This window comes from Megalops cyprinoides, chromosome 1 (genome assembly GCF_013368585.1).
Source record: "Megalops cyprinoides isolate fMegCyp1 chromosome 1, fMegCyp1.pri, whole genome shotgun sequence".
Taxonomy (NCBI): Eukaryota; Metazoa; Chordata; class Actinopteri; order Elopiformes; family Megalopidae; genus Megalops; species Megalops cyprinoides.
In genome coordinates, this window is record NC_050583.1 from 4,039,117 (window position 1) to 4,064,864 (window position 25,748).

General features: G+C 39.4%; 1 long non-coding RNA gene across 1 annotated transcript; it reads left to right on the forward strand.

Moving 5' to 3' along the window:
* Window positions 1-20,537: 20,537 nt before the first annotated feature.
* On the forward strand, window positions 20,538-23,785 carry LOC118790475. The gene is made up of 3 exons (XR_005005492.1): window positions 20,538-20,643; window positions 22,330-22,443; window positions 23,754-23,785. It is a non-coding gene; the product is annotated as an uncharacterized LOC118790475 (long non-coding RNA).
* The last annotated feature ends 1,963 nt before the right edge of the window (window positions 23,786-25,748 follow it).

The window sequence follows — 25,748 nt, forward strand, 5'->3', positions numbered from 1 at the left end:
TGATACAATAGATTGTGTTGCAGATGTTGCCTCTTCTAACCTCCTTCCTGTCTGCAGATGCCTGCCAGCTCACACTGGACCCCAACACAGCACACAGAGAGCTGTCTCTATCTGAGGGGGACAGGAAGGTGACAGACACACTCAGAGAGCTGCCTCTATCTGAGGGGGACAGGAAGGTGACACTCACACACAGAGAGCTGTCTCTATCTGAGGGGGACAGGAAGGTGACACACACACACAGAGAGCTGTCTCTTTCTGAGGGGTACAGGAAGGTGACACACACACACAGAGAGCTGTCTCTATCTGAGGGGGACAGGAAGGTGACACACACACTGTGGAGATTTGACTCCATAGAGCAGGTGCTGTGCAGAGAGGGTCTGTCTGGGACTCGCTGTTACTGGGAGGCTGAGTGCAGTGGGGGGGCTATGATTGCTGTGGCATTTAAAGGATTTAGCAGGAAAAGACAGGGTTCTGACTGTGGGTTTGGAAATAATGACCAGTCCTGGAGTGTCTGTTGCAGTGGTGACGGGTTCTCTGCTCTGCACAATAATAACATCACTTCCATACCCGCCCCCCCCTCCCGCTCCTGCAGAGTAGGAGTGTATCTGGACTGGCCGGCCGGCACTCTGTCCTTCTACAGCGTCTCCTCTGACACTCTGACCCACCTGCACACTTTCCACACCACATTCACTCAACCCCTCTATCCTGGGTTTACAGTTTGGAAAGGCACAGTGTCCCTGTGCATGCTGTGATAGATGTCTGTATCCTGGAGGAACTCCTGTGTCTTCAGGGAACTCCTGTGTCTTCAGGGGAGTCTCATTCCTGTTCAAAGCTGTGTGACATGATGGGATGTTATTCACTGTTGTCATGACTACATAAACCTCCACATTAACACTGACAGTGTACAAACACTGGAGGGCACTCATTTGCTTTATGCTAAATTCTTTTGAATAACAATGAATCATTTCACTATTGTAAATAAGTAACTTGTTCTGTTAATATTTAATCTTTTACCAGTCTGTTGTGGCAAGTGCAATTTTCTTTGCAGCCATCTGTTGGGGCGGCAGCATCCGAGCACTTAAACTGATTAAGAAGGTGGGCTCTGTGCTGGGGACTGCTCTGGAGCCCCTAGAGTTGGTTGCGGAAGGTGCTCAACATAATGGAGTGTCTTCAGTTAGAGGCTCCTTCAGCTCCGCTGCAATAAGGACCGTTACAGGAGGTCATTCCTGCCCACCGCAATAGCCATCTACAACAACTCCCCTCTGTGCCAGGAGAGGAGACTCCTCCGCTGAGTGGCAATTTGCACAATGCACATTTTACTTTTACTAACAATGCACATTTTACTTTTAATAACAATGCACAATGCACATTTTTACTTTTTTACTTTATCTATCTATCTATCTAATGTTAAATTAAAATTGGGAGTTGAATGAGAAGAATGCCTTACTTGAAACATGTAAATAATAATCATGATATAACCAATAAAGATGCTCTGGCTGTTGTGTGGGGGTGTGAACACTTTCACACACACCTCTGTGGAGCCCCATTTACCTAACAGAGCTGGATAACCAGATCACTCCTCGGTCTGAAAGTGGTACAGCAGAATGGTGGCCCTCAGCACAACCACAAGTGGATGCATTCTGACACCACAGCAAACAAACTGAAGCGAATATATCTGGTGCTTTTCTAAAGATTGGAGTGTGGAAATTTGGGGAATTATGAGAAAATTACAGATTCTCTGAATATATAAGAGGCTTTCAGACCCAGACATCATAGTGTAACAATTAGATATACAAAATACATTACATATACATATGTTATAACATAATTATTTATGTTGTAATAATGACAAATTTCTAGAAATTTCTCCCAAAATTATTTTGATTTCTGTGGAATGTTCTATTTGCAGTGATGGTATGTGTATCCATAAACATATGATTGGCCATCCCTCAGAAATTAGTCTCATCTAATCTCATCTGAGTAAAGCACTATTGGAAGTGCAGGAACAGGAATCAGGGTGCACCTGTATTACCATTCTGCTCTGTCTCCCATTACCTGTGTAAATAAGGATGTACCACTGCGGTGCTGCGGTCAGAGCACAGCCACACCCTCCTCACTCCTTCTGCTCATTAAAGAGTCATTCCTGCCCTTTCCCAAATTAAAAACTCCCCAACCAGCATGATACCTTTTCTAATAACACTATTTGTGCCTTTCACCTGTGGCTGAAAGCTGCACCTCCCACTCAAATAGGGCTCTTGCTGTGTTTACCAACCAACATTTTACATGTATATACAATTACTTTTTAAACTAAGAGCAGTTAAAACTGAAAAATACACAGATTAATATGTGGTAATTAGTGGTAGCCGTATATTCTTCGGAAGACGATGAGCTCCATACAAAGCGCTCCGTTCCTAGATTGGGGAATGAGTTTCAGGTGTGATTGAGTGTGTGCATGGTTGTGTGGGAAGTCGGAAGGCATAAATCTCGATTTCACAGTCGGGGCACTTTCTCTTCTGTTGCTGCTGCTGGGGCCAACTACAGTGGGGTAATTTTCCCCGCAAGGTACGCATTTTAAAGTTTGCTGCTGCTCATATGGTGTCTTTTTTTTTAACCGGGTAGATAATCCGGTTAATTCGTTTGTTTTAAAGGTTACACGGGAAGCCGCTGAGTGGACTGCGCAACATGTAGAATTCGACACAGGTTTCGCACAGCGGTCAGTGTGTGCAAGTGTGAAGTCAGTAGGCAGTGAATCTTTTTTTACGAGTTAAGGAGCTTTGTGTGTGTGTAATCCCTCATCTAGAACAGGAAGTCTGTAATGTGAATTTGATCTTTTTAAAGGGTTAATTCAGTTTAATTTATTTAATTGGTAAAGTTTAATCAGTTAATTGCTAACGGTATTATTTATTTTTGGTCTCTGTCAGGTTGAAATGATACCACTGTTTCCTTTTAGTAGTTTTTGCTTGTTTCCCTTTAGTGCAGCAGCACATTTAAAATGGCATGGAATTGTTTCAGGGTAATTATATTGAATTGTTGAATATGCTCGAGGTCTGTTGCTACCTGAACCAAGTGTAATGTCCACTGGTGCCCTTGTAGCTTTGTGTCTCCAGAGTGGGGGGTCTTTCCCCTAGTGCCAGTTTGCCGGCCCATCGTGGAAGGGGGGGGGGCTCTTGGATGCAGTTCCCCTCCTTGCTGTAGCCACTTCTCCAGTGGGTCGGTTTAGGGAGACTTTCCTGCATGAGGTGTCTTAAAGCTAAGTGAATGTGCACTTATCTTTGGTTTGGTTGCAGTGGTTTATTCACAATTATATAGGGGTGTAGTGGCTTGGGTATTTGCTTTCTCTCTCTCCTTCTCTGCTGTCCACTTCAGTTTCTCCATCCGGCACCTGGAGTGAGTGGTGGGGTGGAGTTGGAGCTGGCACTGAAGAAACCTCCTTCTAGTGAGTTATCTTTTTTAACAAATGTATACATACTGATTATAATAAATTGTTATATCCTTTTCTACAGTGCATGTCTCATTTGGTGATTTATTATCTGTATGCAGGGTTTGCTTATTTATTAGCTCATGGGATGGGTCGAGGTCCTTCTCCCCAGTAAACTGAAGGTGGTGTAGTCCAGTTGATTGTGGGCCAGGTATTAGGGCACCACAAATATTTGCAGTGTTGAACGTAAGGAGTCTTGGATGCTGGACTGAGTCCTGTTGATGCATTCAGTATCAGGCTGCACTGCTTCTGTTTGCCACTGGGTGAGACAAAATGGAGGCGAGAGTGTTTATTTATGTACCAGAAGATGGTGACAAAACCTCATTTTATCAAACCCAATAGCTATCTTAATTCTGTATTACTGTTATAAAGATACACACTCTCACTCACTTAAAGAAATAAACGCACATTCATACAGACTTACATGCACTTACACACACAAACACCCACACATACACACACTCAGTTTTGCTGTAATTACCATTTATATTGTAGGGTGATACAGTGGTAGCACTCTGGATGAGTGTGTTTTAGGGTGATACAGTGGTAGCACTCTGGATGAGTGTGTTTTAGGGTGATACAGTGGTAGGACTCAGCCCTATAATGAAATGAGTAAAATCATATAGCTGTACAAAGCCCACTAAAAAGCCTCATAAGTTTCAGTTTAGAGTTCCCTGCACTATGGAGCTGTTTTACATGATTGAAATGCCCACATACCAGTAAGAATGTAGCCTAACCCGCAAAGCAGTAAGAACCCAGCCTAACTCACATGACAGCAAGAATCCAGTCTAAGCTGTGAGCAGCTGTTTTGTGTGTTGGGTGCAGTCCTGTAGTATGTGACAGTACCTGTTTTTCTCCCTCACAATCACTCTACTTATGGGACCTCTACTAATCATGTTCCAGGCCCAAATCTGTCTTTTGCACATGTGCCCACAGTGGGACAGCACTACAGCAGGAGTCACTAACATGTAACTGAAAATGCTGTTGCAGTTGAAATGAAACCTCTGCATTCATGATATACTAAAGCGAAAGCTAAAAATACAAGCAGGTCAGATTGGGTTCATGCCAGGTAGCAGATTCAAAAGAAAGATAATCGGTAACAACCGGTCAGGTGACATTCTGTTCCTCAAGTTCATTAAAAAACTGAAAGTATAATATTGTATCTCCACAGAGGCAGCACAGAGGAATCACTAAAGTAAACCAGTAAGTGTCTGTGTAGAGACGACTCCTGCCTGTATAATACAAGAACAGCAGATGATACTCAACCTGTGTAGGTTGACATTTTTGGTATGCTGGTGGTTTGTGTTGGTCTGTCTGCTGTGAAGCTCATGATTTTAGTTTAGCTGAGCTTACAGAGGTTTTTATCAGCTGGCTGTAGGGGTCTCTCTCTGGACTTATTTCCTGCTGTTTTAGGGTGATACAGTGGTAGGATTAGCAATCAAAAATCTTATTCCAGATTTTTATTGGAGATTTTAGATTATTTTTTATGTATTGAATATTGTCGCTATTTGTTTTTCCTTCAAAAAGTTTTGATGGCCAAAGTTTTTTTGTCCCACATAACCGTAATGTGTTGAATGCTCCAATACTATTATTGATATCTAAGCCGAGATGCTAATATAACCTGGAGATAATGTGGGAGCCCCCTGCCTTTGGGAAAGAATTTATTTCTGTTATTAATTCTCTGAATGCTGAATATAATGGTTGTGTAATGGACATTCTACATTATAACAGATTGGTTTAACATTACAAAATTTTTGTACATTGTGTACTTGTGTTTTTTCTGTGCTAAATGGATGTTGCCAAAATGTTGGTTGCAACAAAAACAGAGCCTTATTGAAGGGTAGCTGAGCACTGTAATCAGTGTTGTGTACAAGTCTGACCTTTACCTGTTTCCAAAGTTACTGTGTGTTGGTGTGAAAAGTAATGAAAGAAGACCAATACAGAGTATAGTACTGAAATTTAAAGCGTAATCAGTTTTAGGGTGATACAGTGGTAGGACTCTGGGTGAGTGTGTTTTAGGGTGATACAGTGGTAGGATTCTGGGTGAAAGTGTTTTAGGGAGAGACAGTGGTAGGACTCTGGGTGAGGGTGTTTTAGGGAGATACAGTGGTAGGGCTCTGGGTGAGTGTGTTTTAGGGAGATACAGTGGTAGGACTCTGGGTGAGGGTGTTTTAGGGAGATACAGTGGTAGGGCTCTGGGTGAGGGTGTTTTAGGGAGATACAGTGGTAGGGCTCTGGGTGAGTGTGTTTTAGGGAGATACAGTGGTAGGACTCTGGGTGAGTGTGTTTTAGGGAGAGACAGAGGTAGGACTCTGGGTGAGTGTGTTTTAGGGAGATACAGTGGTAGGACTCTGGGTGAGTGTGTTTTAGGGAGATACAGTGGTAGGACTCTGGGTGGCTCTGTTTTAGGGTGATACAGTGGTAGGACTCTGGGTGGCTCTGTTTTAGGGAGAGACAGTGGTAGGGCTCTGGGTGGCTCTGTTTTAGGGAGAGACAGTGGTAGGATTCTGGGTGAGTGTTTTAGGGAGATACAGTGGTAGGACTCTGGGTGGCTCTGTTTTAGGGTGATACAGTGGTAGGATTCTGGGTGGCTCTTTTAGGGAGATACAGTGGTAGGACTCTGGGTGGCTCTGTTTTAGGGAGATACAGTGGTAGGACTCTGGGTGAGGGTGTTTTAGGGAGATACAGTGGTAGGGCTCTGGGTGAGTGTGTTTTAGGGAGATACAGTGGTAGGACTCTGGGTGAGTGTGTTTTAGGGAGAGACAGAGGTAGGACTCTGGGTGAGTGTGTTTTAGGGAGATACAGTGGTAGGACTCTGGGTGAGTGTGTTTTAGGGAGATACAGTGGTAGGACTCTGGGTGGCTCTGTTTTAGGGTGATACAGTGGTAGGACTCTGGGTGGCTCTGTTTTAGGGAGAGACAGTGGTAGGGCTCTGGGTGGCTCTGTTTTAGGGAGAGACAGTGGTAGGATTCTGGGTGAGTGTTTTAGGGAGATACAGTGGTAGGACTCTGGGTGGCTCTGTTTTAGGGAGATACAGTGGTAGGACTCTGGGTGGCTCTGTTTTAGGGAGATACAGTGGTAGGGCTCTGGGTGGCTCTGTTTTAGGGCACTGATTCTCAGGCCTGCTCCTGGGGCCCCCCTGCTCTGCATGTTTTCCATCTTTCCCTGCTCTATCCACATGACTGAACTCATCAGTGGCACTTTTGATTAGCTGAGCACACCTGATTTAATCAAGAGCAAGAGCAGTAATTTCAATCAGATGTGTTTGGAGCAAGGACAGATGTGTTTGGAGCAGGGCTCCAGGAGTATGATTGAGAAACACTGTTTTCGGGTGATACAGTGGTAGGACTCAGCCCTATAATGAAATGAGTAAAATCATATAGCTGTACAAAGCCCACCAAAAAGCCTCATAAGTTTCAGTTTAGAGTTCCCTGCACTATGGAGCTGTTTTACATGATAGAAATGCCCACAAACCAGTAAGAATGTAGCCTAATGCCGGCCTTAGACCTAACGACTTTCAAGCGATTTCACAGTCGCAGACAAATTTCCAAAGTCGGAATAAAATGTTGAGTGTTTTGCTAGAGTCGCGGCGCACTCCCCTGGTCTCGATCATTTGGTGTAAGGTGGTAATCGGAGCAGTTTTAAGTCAGTCTTTCTCTCATCTTGCTGTTATGATACAATCAACCGTGTTTAATATTATCGTACGTTTTTTAGTCTTGGCTGACGCAAATAGTGATGTGGACATTGTCAACAACCAATGGGTGAGCTCTCTCAGCACCAAACAAGAAACAGCAAAGCGGAATAGATAGACCGAGATGGACATGGAGGAGACTCAGGGGAGGCCTCGGAAGCTGCGCTTCTTTTGGACTGTAAAAAAGGAGAAGAAACTGGTGGAGTTGTGGAGTGAACAAGAGTGTCTCTTTGGCGTGACTTCACATTTGTGCCACGACAGAGTGGAGAAAGAAAAAACGTGGACAGACCTTGCTGTCCCCGTTCACACAACCAGGGTTGTGTCCACAATCTTCTGTGTCTTCTCTTTTTCCTTTTGGCCGTTTTTTCTGTAGAAATCACGGCACACACAAGGGCAGCTGTGGCCAAAAGCTGCTTTTGCTTGTGCTCCATTTCTCTTCTTGTCAATTTCCGCCAGGAGCATGATGGGAAATAATCTCAAAAGGAATCTGGTTGCAGTCTTGCAAATATGTGTTGCACGATACGTTCTGTGAAATAGTATGTGATTTGGATGTTGTGCGAACACCATACTATATACTAGCAAACCTATCTGGAGTAGGCTACTGTAGCTAAGATAGTGTAAACATACAGTACCGTATTGTACTTCAACTAATGTATCTGGTAAAGTACACTGTAATATATGGGTTAAGTTACTGTACAATACTAAACATGCACATTAATACACTGTACCATTATACGCCTGGCACCGCAATCGCTTTATTTCCATGAGATACACGTGTTGCGTGAGGGATGCGTTGCCTTCACTACCGCTATCTCCCGTTCTGCGATCGGGATTTTTAAACATTATTTTAACCTTTTATGGGACTACAGGCGTATATGCGAATGGACGTTGTCCGAATGGACGTTAAGCAGTGCATGACTGTAGTGACCCTGCAAGATCCCCAGTCTTTGCAAAATTGTCTGTGAGTCTTTAGATGTGAGAGGGTGTCAGACTTTTTAGTCTTTTTAAAGTCTTTTCAGAGTCTTGTCTCTGCATTCATGATATACTAAAGCAAAAGCTAAAAATACAAGGAGGTCAGACTGGGTTCATGCCAGGTAGCAGATTCAAAGGAAAGATAATCGGTAACAACCGGTCAGGTGACATTCTGTTCCTCAAGTTCATTAAAAAACTGAAAGTATCTCTGCTGAGCTCCACAGAGGAATCACTAAAGTAAACCTGTAAGTGTCTGTGTAGAGCCGAGTCCTGTCTGTATAATACAAGAACAGCAGCTACCTGTGTAGGGTGGAGTATCATCTGTACACTATGAAGTGAAGTCAGACCAGAGCCCCTGTGACAGGTGAGTTGAGTCTTTAGAATAAAAAGTGAAGTGAGACCCGTAAATGCTTGTGCACATTTTACTACTATCTGCATAATATTAAGTCAATCAGAACTGTATTCTGAGAACCAACAACTGCTTCATGAAATCTGTGAAGTTCAAGGGAAACAAAGTCAGTCTTCCTCTCTCCTGTCCCACAGAGGATTCTGGCACTCTGAATTTGGATTTGATACTTTCACCCAAAAGTACTCTTGTAGAACCGTAAAGATAATAGCTCCTATTACAATGTTAGATGTAATTTGAAACCATGTATTCTCCTTTAGCTCTTAGGTTGCTAAAATGTCACGTCGGTTTCTGTCTAGAGAAGTTGTCAAATCTCTGTATATTGTTATCACGACATGATAACCACAAAACGATGAAGATTTAGGAAGCCAGCTAAAGATGTCAGTGGTTGTTTGTGTGTTGGGTGCAGTCCTGTATTATGTCAAAATGTTTTTTTTTTATTTTGTTTTTTGGCCAATATTTTTCAGTGTCCTCATGTTATACCATTAGTATTTTAAATGCAGCTACATTTGCATGGTCTCTGTTCATTTTGGGGGGAATAAGCTGTCAGAAGATTGTAATTAAGTTTAGGGAAGAAGGTGTTTGTGTCCAGGAAGTATTTGTAATGCAAAATGTAATGCGTTCCTACTGCTCAAGACAAGGAAGTTTTTTCTATGGGGTAATGGAATGCCTGTGTCCCCACGTCAGCATGGCTGTTGGTACATCTGCACTTTGCTTGTGACGTTCTTGTTTTAGGATTATTAACTTAATTATGATTACGTTCAGTCAATGATGTTGTTTTCTCTGTCATTATTTCTGTACATTACAGGTTTTCTCTGTATTTTCTCATTCCAGTTATCAATGCAACTTGTTTTGAGTAAAGATTTGGTTTCGCATTTTTGGTATGCTGGTGGTTTGTGTTGCTCTGTGTGCTGTGAAGCTCATGATTTTAGTTTAGCTGAGCTTACAGAGGTTTTTATCAGCTGGCTGTAGGGGTCTCTCTCTGGGCTCATTTCCTGCTGTTTTAGGGTGATACAGTGGTAAGATTAGCATTTGAAATCTTATTCCAGATTTTTATTGGAGATTTTAGATTATATATTTTTTTTTATAAAAACTGGAGATAATGTGGGAGTCCCCTGTCTCGGGAAAGAATCTGTTTGAATTTGAATTTGTTTCTGTTATTAATTATCTGAATGCTGAGTATATTGTTGGTATAATTGACCTTCTACATTGTTGCAGAATAGTTAAAAATTACAAAGGTTTTGTATGTTGTGTGTTTTTTTTTTTTCCTGTGCTTAAAGCAGACCTAGAATGGAAATCCGTGTTTACCTTGGCTGTACTTGTTTGCTGAAAAACGTTTAGAATTACATATTCACTGCTAGGAGTTTTTACAAAAGCAATTACAAAAGCACACTTACAGGGCTTATATGACAGGCAGCAGTGACAATACGAGAAAGGTATGCGCATACATTTCATCATATTTTTCTCTAAAACCGAATTTGTCACAAAATAAATATATTTAAAATATATGAGGTGTTAAAACTGTGAAAAAGGCAGCTGGTACATAGCATAATATACTCCATTAACCACATTCATTACTTAAGGTGTTTACATGTGTGTTCTCTTTGCAACACTTACACAATGTAACTCATGTGAATAAAGCAATCTGAATTTGGTACATAAGAATCAGCAAAACCATTTATTCACAACAGCAATGGCAGCAGTAGCAGTGCTAACACTGGACAGACAGGCGGTAAGTGCATCAGTTCTACATGTTAAGACATGGCCAGGCAGCCACAGTTTATGGTGTCATTAGATAATCTCTTGCTGCCCTCTATTGGACATACATAAATATGGCACTCTGTCACAACATGGATTTTATGTCATCCTTATGGTGGCTTAGTGTGGTTGTCTTTTATAAAGTTGGCTGCCGAGATGAACAGCCCCAGTGTGAGAATATCACACACGTATTTTCCATACCTTCAGATCTCTGCACTCTACACAGTCACTTCCGTTATATTAATTAAGGTGGATGATTTTGCACTTGCAGTGAAATAAGTGTGAAATTTTGCCATTTAAAAGCAAGTTTCAGGTGCTGGGATTTATCAGAATTAGTGGCTCAACAAAGTGGGGCATGGTTTCTGGAAGATGGCAAGGCAAGTCCTGTGATTTCAGTTTAAAAGGGGGGTGGGGGGGTGGGGGGGGGGTGCTGAACATGACTCGGGAAGGACTCAGCCAGACATTTCTCCGTTCTCAGCTGAGACGGACGAAAGACAGATTGCACTAGATGCAAAGAGCAACTCCAAATGCTTTTTTGAATACTACAGTCATAAAAGGAAAGTTAAGGATGAGATAAGAGGTATAAAAATAAGGATGGAGTTATGGTTATGATAGCAAAGCTAATTAAATTTAAATGATGCAGAAATACTAGATAAACTCCAAAAAGTTCAAATAAATACAGCAGCAGGACCTGATGGAATATATCCAAGAGTTCTCAGGGAACTAGCGGAAGTGGTTTACAAGCCTCTGACAGTTATTTTTAAACAATCTCTGGAGAAAACAAACTGGAGAAATACCAGATGACTGGAAACATGGCAGTGTAGTACCTATCTACAAGAAAGGAGACTGGACTGATCCAGGAAATTATAGGCCTGTCAGCTTAACTTGTATCGCATGCAAAATACTGGAATCCATCATTAGGGACAATTTGGAATTATTCCTTGAACAAAATGTTATCTTAAATGATAGCCAGCATGGTTTTCGTAGACGGAGGTCATGCTTAACAAACCTCCTGGACTTTTCTGAGGAAGTTACAGTGTGTTTAGACTCAGACCAAGCTTTTGATATTATCTATTTGGACTTTCAAAAGGCATTTGACAAAGTACCACATGAGAGGCTCATTGCGAAAATGACATCTGCAGGAATTACAGGAGCTATCACTGAGTGGGTTCGAAATTGGTTGTCTAATAGAAAGCAGACTGTAACTGTGGGAGGTATTGTATCAGAGCAGGGTCCTATACGAAGTTGAGTCCCGCAGGGATCGGTGTTGGGGCCTTTGCTCTTTGTTATATATATAAATGATCTGGATGCAGAGGTTAGTAGTAAAGTAGTAAAACTTGCAGATGATACAAAACTAGGGGGTCTAGCCAACACTATAGAATCAGGTAAGCTAAGAAACTAAGGTAATACAGGAAGACCTACACAGCATCCAAAAGTGGGAAGATACCTGGCAGATGACGTCTAAGGTTGTCTAGGGTTCCTATTTCCCCACATTCTAGACTTTACATTTAGCTAGAATGTGCTCAATTTGAAAAAGACTTGGGAGTAATGGTTGACCCAAGCTTAACAGGATCTAATCAGTGTGCTGTAGCAGTAAAAAAGCCAACAGGATGTTGGGATATATAGCCAAAAGTATTGGAATATTGTGTGCAGTTCTGGGCACCGCACTATAAGAAAGATATTGAGGCTCTTGAAAAAGTTCAAAGTAGGGCAACTAAATTAGTTCCTGGCATGAAATATAAAAGCTATGAGGAAAGACTCAAGTTACTTAACTTATTTAGACTTAGCAAGAGGAGACTTATAAGTAATCTAATAGAGGTTTTAAAATTTATAAAAGGACTCAATAAGGTTAAATATAATAGATTTTTAGGGTGAGTTCAGTCTGTAGAACAAAGGGACATACATGGAAACTAGTGAAGAAGTTCCGTACTGATATGAGGAAGTACTATTTTACACAAAGAGTTATCAATACATGGAATAGGTTGCCAGGTCATGTAGTTGAAGCAGAGATTCTTGTTGTGTTCAAATCCAGACTTCATGCAGTTTTGGATTCTCTTTAATTGTGATGGCGAGCTTAGTTGAGTCAAATGGCCTGTTCTCATCATAATATGTTCTTATGTTCTAAATGATCATAATAATAGGCTCCGAAACCGAGACAACGCCTGACAAAACGCTGAGAACAGAAGCACAGAAGCGCATAGCTCCAACAAATTTAAAATTTGAGATTTATAAGATTTATATTTATTCATAATTTCTTTATTGTCATTTCTCAGTGCTCCCATATGTTGAAACAAAATTTGTCCTCTGCATTTAATCCTGTACACTCATCGCCGTCAGTGCTTACGGAGCCGCAGTATTTAAAAATGATCTCACGCCCCTCCAGAAGCAGAAAGAAGCATGGCATCGCTACAGCTAGCGTCCTTCCAGGGTGACAAACTTAGCCAGGGGGCGGCCAAAACAATTAGACCCTCAGTTCGAGTCCCAAAGCACGAGCTCGGCGATCGCCGGCTACTTTTTATTTTCCATCACTGTGACGTTCACTGCTGTAAGTGAGAGGGATGTCAGGCGCCCAAGCTGAGATGGTATATATTTCCACATTTTAACAGTGCAATTAAAAAGTATAAATATAGTACAAGAATGTGCTGACAAAATGTATTTTGCAGTTCGCCTTTATTAATAGCCTAGCTGCAGCCTTCGAAAAAAAAAACAAAAAACAAAACAAAAAAAAAAAAAACGAATATCTGAATCCCAAAATTAAAAACCAAATACCCACCCAACAAACGAATGTCCGAATAGTCGAATATTCGGGTCCAGCCCTGAAATGTTGACCTCCTCTAACAAGCCAAACTGCTCCAAATTAAACTGAGAATGAATTACACATAATTGAAACATAATGTAATTGATGCTCTGCAATTTTATTTTGCTTTACTGACTTAAGTTCCACAAGCTCTTAGCTACAGTGCCCCCTATGATTGGAGCCTGTGATACTGTGGTAATGAGCGAAGTTGAACAGATCGCAGTAAATCAGCAATATAACAGTTCCTCATTTACAGGTGCATCTCAAAAAATTAGAATATCGTGGAAAAGTTCATTTTTTTCATAATTCAATTCAAACAGTGAAACTGTCATGTATTCTAGATTCATTGCATGTAAAGTGAAATATTTCAAGCCTTTTTTTGTTTTAATTTCGATGATTACAGCTTACAGCTCATGAAAATCAAAAATTCAGTATCTCAAAATATTAGAATATTTCCTAAGATCAGTCAAAAAAGGATTTACAATACAGAAATGTTCAAGTTCTGAGAAGTATGTTCATTTATGCACTCAATACTTGGTCGGGGCTCCTTTAGCACATATTACTGCATCAGTGTGCCGCGGCATGCAGGCGATCAGCCTGTGGCACTGCTGAGGCGTTATTGAAGCCCAGGTTGCTTTGATCGCGGCCTTCAGCTCGTCTGCATTGTTGGGTCGGGCGTTTCTCATTTTCCTCTTGACAATACCTCATAGATTCTCTATGGGGTTCAGGTCAGGTGAGCTGGCTGGCCAATCAAGCACAGTAATATCATGGTCAGCAAACCAGTTAGTAGTAGTTTTGGCACTGTGAGCAGGTGCCAAGTCCTGCTGGAAAAGGAAATCGGCATCGCCATAAAGCTTGTCAGCAGACGGAAGCATGAAGTACTCTAAAATCTCCTGGTAGACGGCTGTGCTGACTTTGGACTTGATAAAACACAGTGGACCAACACCAGCAGATGACATGGCACCCCAAACCATCACCGACTGTGGAAACTTCACACTGGACTTCAAGCAACCACTCTTCCTCCAGACTCTGGGACCTTGATTTCCAAATGAAATGCAAAATTTACTTTCATCTGAAAAGGGGACTTTGGACCACTGAAGAACAGTCTAGTTCTTCTTCTCCTTAGCCCAGGTGACACTCTTCTAATGTTGTCTCTGGTTCAGGAGTGGCTTGGTACTAGGAATGTGACAGTTGTAGCCCATTTCCTGAAGACGTCTGTGCGTGGTGGCTCTTGACACACTGACTCCAGCTTCAGTCCACTCCTTGTGAAGCTCTCCCAAGTTCTTGGATGGGCTTTGCTTGACAATCTTCTCAAGGCTGCGGTCATCCCTGTTGCTTGTGCACCTTTTCCTACTACACTTTTGCCTTCCAGTCAACTTTCCATGAATATGCTTCGATACATACTCTGTGAACAGCCAGCCCTTTCAGCGATGACCTTCTGTGGCCTCCTTGTGGAGGGTGTCGATGATTGTCTCCTGGACAATTGTCAAGTCAGCAGCCTTCCCCATGATTGTGGTTGCGTGTAATGAACTAGACTGAGAGATAGCTGGTATTTATACTGTATGAAAGGTAATTTAATGAATCTTAAAATGAAATATTATAATATTTTGAGAAACTGGATTTTTGATTTTCATGAGCTGTAAGCCATAATCATCGAAATTAAAACAAAAAGGCTTGAAACATTTTACTTCACGTTTAATGAATCTAGAATGTATGAAAGTTTCACTTTTTGAATTAAATAACCAAAAAAAGAACTTTTCCATGTTATTCTATTTTTTTGAGATGCACCTGTATACACCTGTTTGTCCTCTGCATAAGCACAACACAAGTAGTTATCTCTTTTGAAAATTCTATTCTCATTCCCTGATTAAGGCAAGATAAAAGTTAATTAAGGCAAGTTAAAAGTTTAATACTTTGCTTGTTTTTGTATTTATCTGCAAATGGGTATAACAAGTTGGCAGCATTAGCAAGCAGTTGCAAGTTGACGCTGAACAGGCAAGTATTGATAGACATGACAGGGTGCCTACGAAATTACTTTAGCAGCATAGCAGGGTGGGACCTGCCCCCTGTGTGGTGTCCCCGGTACAGTTTTGGAAATTTCAGAGGATAGAAAATGACTGATAACTGAATTGATTTTTGACAAGAAATTTTAGGAAATTTCTGGAATAGTAAAAATTTCTTTTTAAAACTCTAGTGAATGAAATGTAGAATGCGCTATACTGTCATCATTCCGTGCACTGATGTTCATTTTGTCCACTTAACTGTTTTGCTATATTACTGAAAGTATGATGTGCACGAAAGGGATTTAGCACAATATAGTAAGTGACTCCGCAGTTACAGAAGGCATTCCGTCCACGAATGCAAAGGCTGCTTGAACTTTCGTGGACATCAATATTTCGTGACACAATGCTAACCAGTTTGTGTTTTTCGTGGACAAAACGCGTTACAGTGTTACATGGTTTTGTAATGAATTTATGCGTTTAGTAGCACAGAAGGCATTCTGTCTACGAAAAAAGGTCTGTTACACTTGGCGTCCCATAGAACACTACCTTTAAATCTATCCTTACTTTCAACCTGTTCCCCTGTATCCTCCTTTATTAACATTAAAACAAACGATACAATCGCGTAATTAGAATAAATGAATGCGCTCTCGAAACACCGCAGATTGTCTGAAATTCGCGCGCTATTGCGAAAGCTACAGCATGAGATTGTTTAATTAACAAGGATGGCAATTTGAATAATTAAGTGCCAAGTAATTACAAAACGGAGCTAAATTTAGTTAAATCGTTTTAAATTACTGAGAATAAACTTTTAGTTTAGGTTGAGTGCAAGGAACAATAACGTTTAGAACACAGACCTCACAAAAGTTGTGATGTGTCATGAGCATTTGACGTAATTTAAATCGATAATTGCCGTCCTTGTTAATTAAACAATCTCACGTCACAGCTTTCGCAAGTACACACACTACAGACAATCTGCGCTGTTTCGCGCAGATTGTCTGTAGTGTGTTGTTTTATTGTTGATCAAGGAAGATAAAGGGGAACAGGTTGAAAGTAATGATAAATTTAAAGGTAATGTTCTGTTTCCAGCTCACCCGCTGCCATTGCTGTTTTGTACTTGAGCGTGAGACATTGCCACTGTTAATGTTAGCTCTATCTGGGGCATTATTGTTGAAAAATACTGTGAGATGGTGGATGCCACTATGCGCTACTTAGAATCACGCGAGGCAGAGGTAGTGATCACAATATTTCCCTTTATTAGCCGTCCTCTGGGGTCTGTTCCCGTTTGAATATTTGTGGGTTTGTGTGTGTGTGGTTCTGTAAATCAAATAAGAAACAACAACATTATTAACTTGAAAGGGAGATAAGATGCATTGAAACCATCTTACAAACAATAATCAACATGTCTTAATTACGAATGACAGTGATATTCACTTTATTCACAGTATCGATGTACGGGCGCATTCATACATAAACGCGCATATAGACTTGTATAAAACGCGCTGAATTTTTCACACATAGTTAAAGTTTCATGCTGAGGCATATATGTGAGTGTGCAGTGTTTCACACGCGTCTGTATGAGCATTTCATATGTAGTCTATGTGTGAGCTCATTTCATCTGTATGTGTGGATGTGTTTCATACAAATCTATATGCGCGTTTCATTTGTATGAATACGCCCGTTTCCATGTGTATCTATATGAACATTTCATAAGCATGTGTGTGTGAATGCCTTTCACGTGTCTATATGAGCGTTTCACATATATGTGTGTGGTTTTCAGTAGTGTGGATGCGTGTGTGAAAGTCTCACATGTGAATGCGGACGTGTTTCATATGTGTATGTATGTGTAACAAAAGGCTGAAATATTTCCTAAACGGCCCCTCATATATAATTACGTTTCAAATTTAATGTCGACAAACATACCCCCCCCCCCCCAAGAAAAAAATAACACTATACGGTCCTGAAAATATGTAGCCTGTCTGAGGTACTGAGCTTTTGACTGTCAGGTACAGAACAGACGCCATTTCAGAAGTCTTCAGCAGAAATGCTGCAATCGGGCGACATGAATAATTGGCACGACACGGTAAGAATACGAATCAAAAACTGAAAACCATTATAAAGCGAGTAAAACGACGTTGAAGCGTTCGCTGTAACAAGTTCAGCATTTTTTTTTGCTCCATACTTCGATAGGCAATGAAAGGAAATTCTCAAAGAACACAATATGGTGGAATTAATTTACATCCATAGGCTACTACGTCAATCCAGAGGACAAGGTTTATAAATATCTCGTTGTGCATAATTAACGTACGTTTTCAAAACGTAACGTAATTTCCGATTTTCTGTGATATTAACCAACTTTTTTTTCAAATACAATAAGTATTGTAACGAGCTAGTGTTTAGGCCAGGGTGCACGGTAGATTTAGAGGAAGAGATTTTGAAACGTAATGTAGTCTTGCTACGTAGGCCGATTAAGAAGTACAATTTCAAAACATGTTTAGACGTTGAAACAGATATAGGGAAGTTTGCGACCGCATAATTCCAACAGGCGAAAAAATACCTGAGCAGCGCATTCACAGCAGGAAGTAACAGACATAGCCTACGTGTGACGCAGTTACCAGTCCAGCTTCTGCTTTTTCCTGAGATCGGTGTACCTACAGCATTTGAGAAGTATACATTTTAGATCGATATTGTTCACTGTAAAAAAAAAAAAAATCGTAAAAAAAACGGTCTGCGGCTGCCAAACAAAAACCGTAAAATTAAAGTAAAATACACTGGGGAAAAATACGATAAAATACTGTAAAATAACAGAAATGAACCAACTCATAAAATACAGTAATTTTCCATAATTAAAATACAGTTTGTCACATCAATTTTACATGAAATTACACAAAACTAATGTCTTTTAATGTTTAGATAATATTTCTTCCTTTAAAAAGAATTGAACTACGTATAAAAATGTACTAATGCTGCAATGATACAAAAAATTAGGCTACATTACAAAACCGTATCATTTTAACTTGTGTATCATTACATCATTTCACATAAAAACCTTGTATATTTAATCATTATTTATTATTTATTGTAATAAAATTTTATGCTACCCATAAAACATTTACCTTTCAAAAATGTCAAAATACTGTTGTAAAAAGGTAATTTAAAGGTGATTTATAAATGCAACAACAAACTGTAAATTTTGGATCATGTTATGGCGGGCTGGGGTTTTTTTTCTTTTTTTTTTTTTTGAAAAATGACACTATATTAGCAACCAGCATTTTACTCTGCACTCACATGTGCAGTAACAAAATGGTTAGAAATCACTCATTTACAATGATTACTGGAATACACTGAGCAATGCTCATTTGAAGCCAGCAACTACTGGAAACTCTGATCGCTTTGTCACCACCAATATAAACACGAACAGCAAAATTAAGCAGAAACACACGATTATATCAAAGTCACACACAGTTACATTCACGGTGGGCTAAACAACAGGCCATTGCCCCAAGGCATGCTGGGAAACTCCACCCACTACATGCTACAATATCAAGTATAATATATTTTTACATGTAATATTGTGTATTTAGCAGTTTACTCTTGTTTTTTTTATTGTAGTTAGTTATGTGTTTGCAAGGTGATATTTGTATTTGTCAGCGGAATATGATAGTAGCTAGCTAGTTACGTTTAACGTAGTTATGTTTTGTTTGTATTGTAGCTAGCTAGCTAGCTAGATTTGTGTTTGTGAGGTGGTATTTGTAAATTTCTTGTGCAAATATCCATAATAATACAGAACAACAATGTAAAATAGTAGAACCTTTACTTGTTACTGTTACTGTCACAAACTGTATTAGGCCTTTAACATGTAGGCCAGTAGGTCTATTAAACTTAATTTAACACCTTCATGTATTCTAAAAAAGTGAATATTTGTGAAATTATGTTAAGATTGAAATCTATTTTAACAATGTTTTGATGTAAAAAAAAAAAAAAAAAAAAAACTACATTTTCCTGCAAAAATATGGATATGTTATGTTAATTTACGGTTAAAAAAGTTTAATGTTATTTTACATTAGACACTTAAGTTCACAGTCTATTTTTGTAATTTTATTGGCATTTCGATGTATCTCTGAAATACAGGAAAAATCTGTAAAATAAAAATGGGACAAACCTGTTATATTACAGATTTTTTTTTACAATGTAAATATGAAACCATTAAGATCTACCTTAAAATTACAGAGAAAAACATTAATTTGTTAGTATGGACATAAATCTTTATAAAACAAGCTACATTTTTAATTACAGATAATTATTGTCGTTTTACATAAATTTGTATGTAGTTTAAGAAAACAAAAAAAAAAAACTGTATAAATAATATCATATTTTTTCCGTACAAAAATGAGAATAAAATGTAATTTGTCATTATTGGCATAATACTTAAAATAACAGTTGGGTTGGTAATTTACAGATAATGTCTTTTACAGATAATGAGTTTTGTATACAATTTAAAAAAACAGAAAACTACTGTACTGTACTGTACTGTTCCTAGTTTTAAAATGTAAAATAGCAAGACAGTTTCGATTGCAACTTGTCTTAACATGCAGAATACAAGTGTATAAATATAAAAACGCAATGCGTAAAATAGAGATGAGATGCTTGACATAAAAAAAAAATCATCTCACCAAAAACAAAACTTCCCTTCATAATTTCTACCCTCAATTTAACAACTAATGCCAGCATTTAGTAGTTCATTCCCTCATTTATTAGTTTGTACCCTCAGAGTAACCACGATTTAGTAATTTGTTCCCTCAAATTAACAGGATTACTGGAGATGGCGGATTCAGTGTAATATAGTTGGCAGCTGTGTTCTTGACAAAGGCAGTTGCTGGTGCCGATCACACACAAGCGGTGTACTTGTATTTCCTGCCTGTCTAAAGGTAAATTCACTTAACGGGAATCAGGGTACACCTGTATTACAGTTCTGTGTAAATAAGGATGTACCACAGCGCTTTCTTTCAAACCCTGCATTGCTCATAAGCCATCACACACCTTACAGTAATGTGGTGCCCCACCCTTCTGTGTACACAGTCTAATGTGTATATATGTGTGTGTGTTTGTGTGTTCATACCAGCTACAAGCCTAATCTAGACAGATTCCCTCAATGTAAGGGAATCTGAACAACTTGATGCTTTAAATGCCATCTTAACTGATTAATTTAAAATGAAATGAAGAAAAACATATAAAACAGTGTTGGCAACATTGGATTATTGAATATAATGCAATATATGCAAACACACACACTCTGGCTTAGTATTAATATTGAACCTGATGTTTGTCACTTTATGTCTGAAAAAGATGTGAATGCTACATCCAAAAATTAGCATTTTCCCTTGAATGGGATTTGTGTTTTACTAGACTCCTCACATACACCACAGACAAGGCAAAGGAGCCTGAGGAGGGGGGTGTGGCCTCTGATATGAGTGCCAAAGAGGAAGATGAGGAGAGGGGTGTGGCCTCACTCCAGGAAGCCATGGAGCCAGAGAACAAGAGGTGAGGAAAAACAGAGATTGTGTGTGTGTGTGTGTGTGTGTGTATCAAATTAATTAAATTAAATCGTTAATGTAGGGACTGCTATTTTACCATAACTCTGTGAAAATGCTCAGACTTATGTAGCTTAGGAGTGTATAACAAAATATCGATACACTTGAGTTTTGAGATACTGTGTTGATTCTCAAAAACACTGTATCAATTATTAAGTAATAGTTTACGTGCAAAGATTCGTGGCAGACATGGCAGGTTTAAACCCCCGACCGCTAGATAGCAGTGTTGTAATCTATCTTCAGCCATTTGACTCTTCCACTCCAATGTAACAACGAAAACTGAGACAGTAAGTAGCGTAAGGGCGCACGGCTAACGTTAGCATTAGCAAACCTAGCCGACTAGTAACGTTACCACCGATGCCTGAATCCGGCTCCCGCAGCGTACAGGTGTTGGATGTTACAGGGACTATGCATTTTCTTGTATTAACTATGTCATTCTTGTATTAACTATATATATATGTATATTATATATATAGTTAATACAAGAGTGTGTGTGTGTGTAACACTGCCTGTTTACATTTTTTTATTCACTTAATTTGTTTACCTAAAGAATGCTGCAAGCACTTTTTTTTTACTGATATTAGCAAATGCTAATTCCTTCGCTCAGATTGCACAAAAATTAGTGCTATGATGTTGGATGTTACAGGGGCTGTGATAAATACAAATGCAGATCCCACTGTTCTGATTGCATAAAAAGTAAACTTCTTTACTCAGATTTTATGCATATGGTGGTGTGTTTTTTATACTGTGACAGTTTTCCTAAAATTAGATTAAAAAATGGCAGTATATCACCTTGCTTACAGTATCGCAATATGTCACAATATATTGAATCATAACCCATGTATCATGACATGTATTGTTTCGCCAGTCTTCCCAATATATAGTCCTGATGTATCTATCTTTTAAACTTTATTGTCCATAACTTTATTTAGCTTTAAATAAACAAAATAAGTGGTATTCCCTGGTGTGAACTTAGCAGTTACCAGGCTTAGTTTGCCTGCTGTGCAATCAAGCGCATTGGAGGGTATTTCTGGGCTTAAGAATGTTTGGATAAAACATTTTATTTTTAGATGACAAAATATTGCAACCCAACTTCATAGCAGGGTTCATGAACCTGTTGTTATAAAGGACTTTGAGTTGTGTTCAACATGTATGTAATCTGAATTAATGTTCAGAATACTGTTTGAACCCTTAAGACAATGATGAAACGTGAGTTTGGGCAGGACCAAAGTGTTCGTCTTTCTCTCTGCTGCTTTATAGGGGCTCATTAGTGCAAGGCAGGAAATACTTTGTTTTAGTTGTGTGGCGTGTGGAGACATCTCACACTTGCTACATGTATGCCTTCGTAAAGGCATTTTCCAAAAATACACATTATTCTGTGCTTACACAGAGGAACAGGAAGAAGTGTGCTGTCAGGTAATATTTAAGGCCGTATCTCTTATTAGGCGCTCAGTTTTATGTGTCTCATATAAAGAGTTCCTGATGCTCATTTCAGCATGTTTTGTTACATGTGCTTAGCATGTGACATACATCCTCGCTCACTGACAAATATTTCTGAAGAGCAGGCATGTTACTGATCTGAGCAGTTGTTCTGAGCAGAGTTTGATGAAGTGCTGCCTCTGTGTGCCGTTCCCAGTGTCACTGCACAGAGAGCAGCGTCCCCGGTGCCCAGCTGTCAGTCTATGAAGAGTGACCGGTCCATGGAGCGTCCTGTTGGCTTTGCAGGTGGAGAGCCTGCTCCTTCTCTAAGGTGAGGTCACACTGTTTAGAGAAAAAGTCTTAATATACTCAATGGCTTTTCATAACCAAAGGCCTCAACTAAACTGGAGGGGGTTTTCAGTGAGATTGGTGTTAGTGGTTCTGATCTGTGTCAGTTTCAAGTCCTGAATGGGTCCCTTCATTTGGTTTTAACTTTGAACAGAATCTGGTCCATGTGGACCAGAACTGTCCCTGAAATCCATCATGAAAATTGGTTTCTTGTACCAACCGAAATGATCCTCATTAGCAAGCGAAGAACACAATTAAAATGCTACCTTTTCACTAACATTGGTTTCTTAAGTTTGTGTTAGTATAGGGGCAAATAACACACTTTTCTACATTCTTAATGTTTTACTAGAAACTCGTAACCCTGTCCACACCACACAAGCAAGTTCAACAAGCATGCAACATTTTCCACAGTGTTAACATAACTGAGTAAAGGAGTGTAGACTGCACTCAGAATCAATGTACTTACACTGATGAGCCAAAATATTATGACCACTCACAGGTGAACCGAATAACATTGATCATACCCAAATAAGGGAACATGTCAAGGTCTGGGTAGAATAGATGGTAAGCGAACGATCAGTTCTCGTAGTCAACGTGTTGAATGCAGGAGAAATGGGCAGGAGTAAAGACCTGAGCGACTTTCACTTACTGGACTAAAGCTACATTTAGCTTTGAGTGGGCATTAGCTAGCTATGATACTCTGGTGTGAACTAGGTAGATAGCTGGCCTGGTTTGCCTGCTGAACATTCAAGTGAAATGGAGGATATTTCAGGTCTTAAGAATATTTGGCTGAAAGAGGTTTTTGAGTTAAAAAGTTGTTATAAACCAACTTCATAGCAGTGTTCCTGAATCCGTTGTTAAACATGATTATGAATTGTATTCATCATGTATGTAATCTGATTTAGTGTTCAGAAGAGTGTTTGAACCCTTAACACAATGATGAAACCACTGATGGCCACAGTGTTCCTCTTACTCTATTCTGTTCTTAGGGAACAGGTTCGTTAGTGCAAAGCAGGAAATAATAAGTTTTATTTGTGTGGCGTGTGGAGACTTTTCATACTATCTACATGGATGTCTTAGTATCTTTGATTAGGTGCTCAGTTTTATGTGTCTCATATAAAGAGTTCCTGATGCTCATTTCAGCATGTTTTGTTTACAAGTGCTTAGCATGTGTCATACTTCATACTTCCCCATTCACTGACACATCATATTTCTGAAGAGCAGGCATGTTACTGATCTGAGCAGTTGTTCTGAGCAGAGTTTGATGAAGTGCTGTCTGTGTGCTGTTCCCAGTGTCACTGCACAGAGAGCAGCGTCCCTGGTGCCCAGCTGTCAGTCTATGAAGAGTGACCGGTCCATGGAGCGTCCTGTTGGCTTTGCAGGTGGAGAGCCTGCTCCTTCTCTAAGGTGAGGTCACACTGTTTAGAGAAAAAGTCTTAATATGCTCAATGGCTTTTCATAAGCAAAGGCCTCAACTAAACTGGAGGGGGTTTTCAGTGAGATTGGTGTTAGTGGTTCTGATCTGTGTCAGTTTCAAGTCCTGAATGGGTCCCTTCATTTGGTTTTAACTTTGAACAGCATCGGGTCCATGTGGACCAGAACTGTCCCTGAAATCCATCATGGAAATTGGTTTCTTGTACCAACTGAAATGATCCTTTTTAACAAAACGAAGAACACGATTAAAATGCTACCTTTTCACTAACATTGGTTTCTTAAGTTTGTGTTAGTATAGGGGCAAATAACACATTTTTTAGCATTCTTAATGTTTTACTAGAAACTCGTAACCCTGTCCACACCACACAAGCAAGTTCAACAAGCATGTAACATTTTCCACAGTGTTAACATAACTGAGTAAAGGAGTCTAGACTGCACTCAGAATCAATGTATTTAGAATTGTATACCATAATGTCTTTAATAGAGCTGCCCTTATTAATGTGGGCACTGCTGTATTCCCACAAGCCCTGTGAAAATATTTAGACTTTTGTTGCTGGTCCAACTTACTGGTCCAAAACTATATCTAACTTTGAATAAGCATTAGGAAGCTAGTATACCCTGGTGTGAAGTTGGTGGATAACTGGCCTGTTTTGCCTGCTAAGCATTCTAGTGAAATGGAAGATATTTTAGATATTTTTTTATTTAATGCCTTAGTAGAGGCATTTTCCAAAAATACACATATTTCTGTGTTTACACTAAGGGACAGGAACAAGGTGACATTTAAAGCTGTATCTCTGATTTGCTGCCCAGTGTCACATGTTGCATACCCAGTGTTCCTGAAGCACATTTCAGCATGTTTAGTTTACACGTGCTTAGCATACCACACATTTCCCCATTCACTGACACATATTTCTGAAGAACAGGCATGTTGCTGATGAGAATGGCTGTTCTGAGTGGAGCTTGTTGAAGCACTGTCTCTGTCTGTTGTTACCAGTGTCATTGCACAGAGAGCATGTGTTACCATAGGAGCAAATAACACACTTTTCTACATTCTTAATGTTTTACTAGAAACTCGTAACCCTGTCCACACCACACAAGCAAGTTCAACAAGCATGCCTCAAAAACGTTTTTCACAATGTTAGCATAACTGATTAAAGTTGATACAGTAATTAAATATTCCTATGATATTGTTCCTGAAGATGATTTTCTAAAATTGTTATCTGTATTTTTATATTCCCATCTTCTTCATGAGCATTATTGTTTGAAAAACACATCTGTATCCATATTTCATGAATGTTCATGATGTATCCATTCAGTCGTTATTAAAATCAAGAATATTTTCACTGCCTGCTATAATCGACTAATAGCCCAAAGCTAATGTTTAACACACCAACACTGTTTAACACACCAACACCAACACCAAATCCCCACCAAACAAACATTGTGGAATACAAAGACCATTCTGAAAGCTCTGTCTTCTACATGTGCATGAGTGTCTGCTAAATGACTAAATGTAAATTTCATGTAGATAAGTACATTTCAATGCAAAGCCTAAAATTCTGTAGAAGGTCACTGATTGTTTAAGGATGTTCAGAATGTTAACTGATTGTTAAGGATATTATTTGATTTAGGGGTTTGCAATTTTGAGCAGATATCTCTGATAGGTGATCATAGGACTAATTCATTCTTTGTATTTAATGTAGTCAGCATAAACACAATGCTAGCTGCATAAAACGCAATATGCTAAATTCGAGGACTTATAATGATGATGTAAAAAGGGTCATGGTCATTTGTATGTTGAAAATTAATTTAATAAATTTAATAATTAATAAATAAACTTAATTGTGGTTGTAT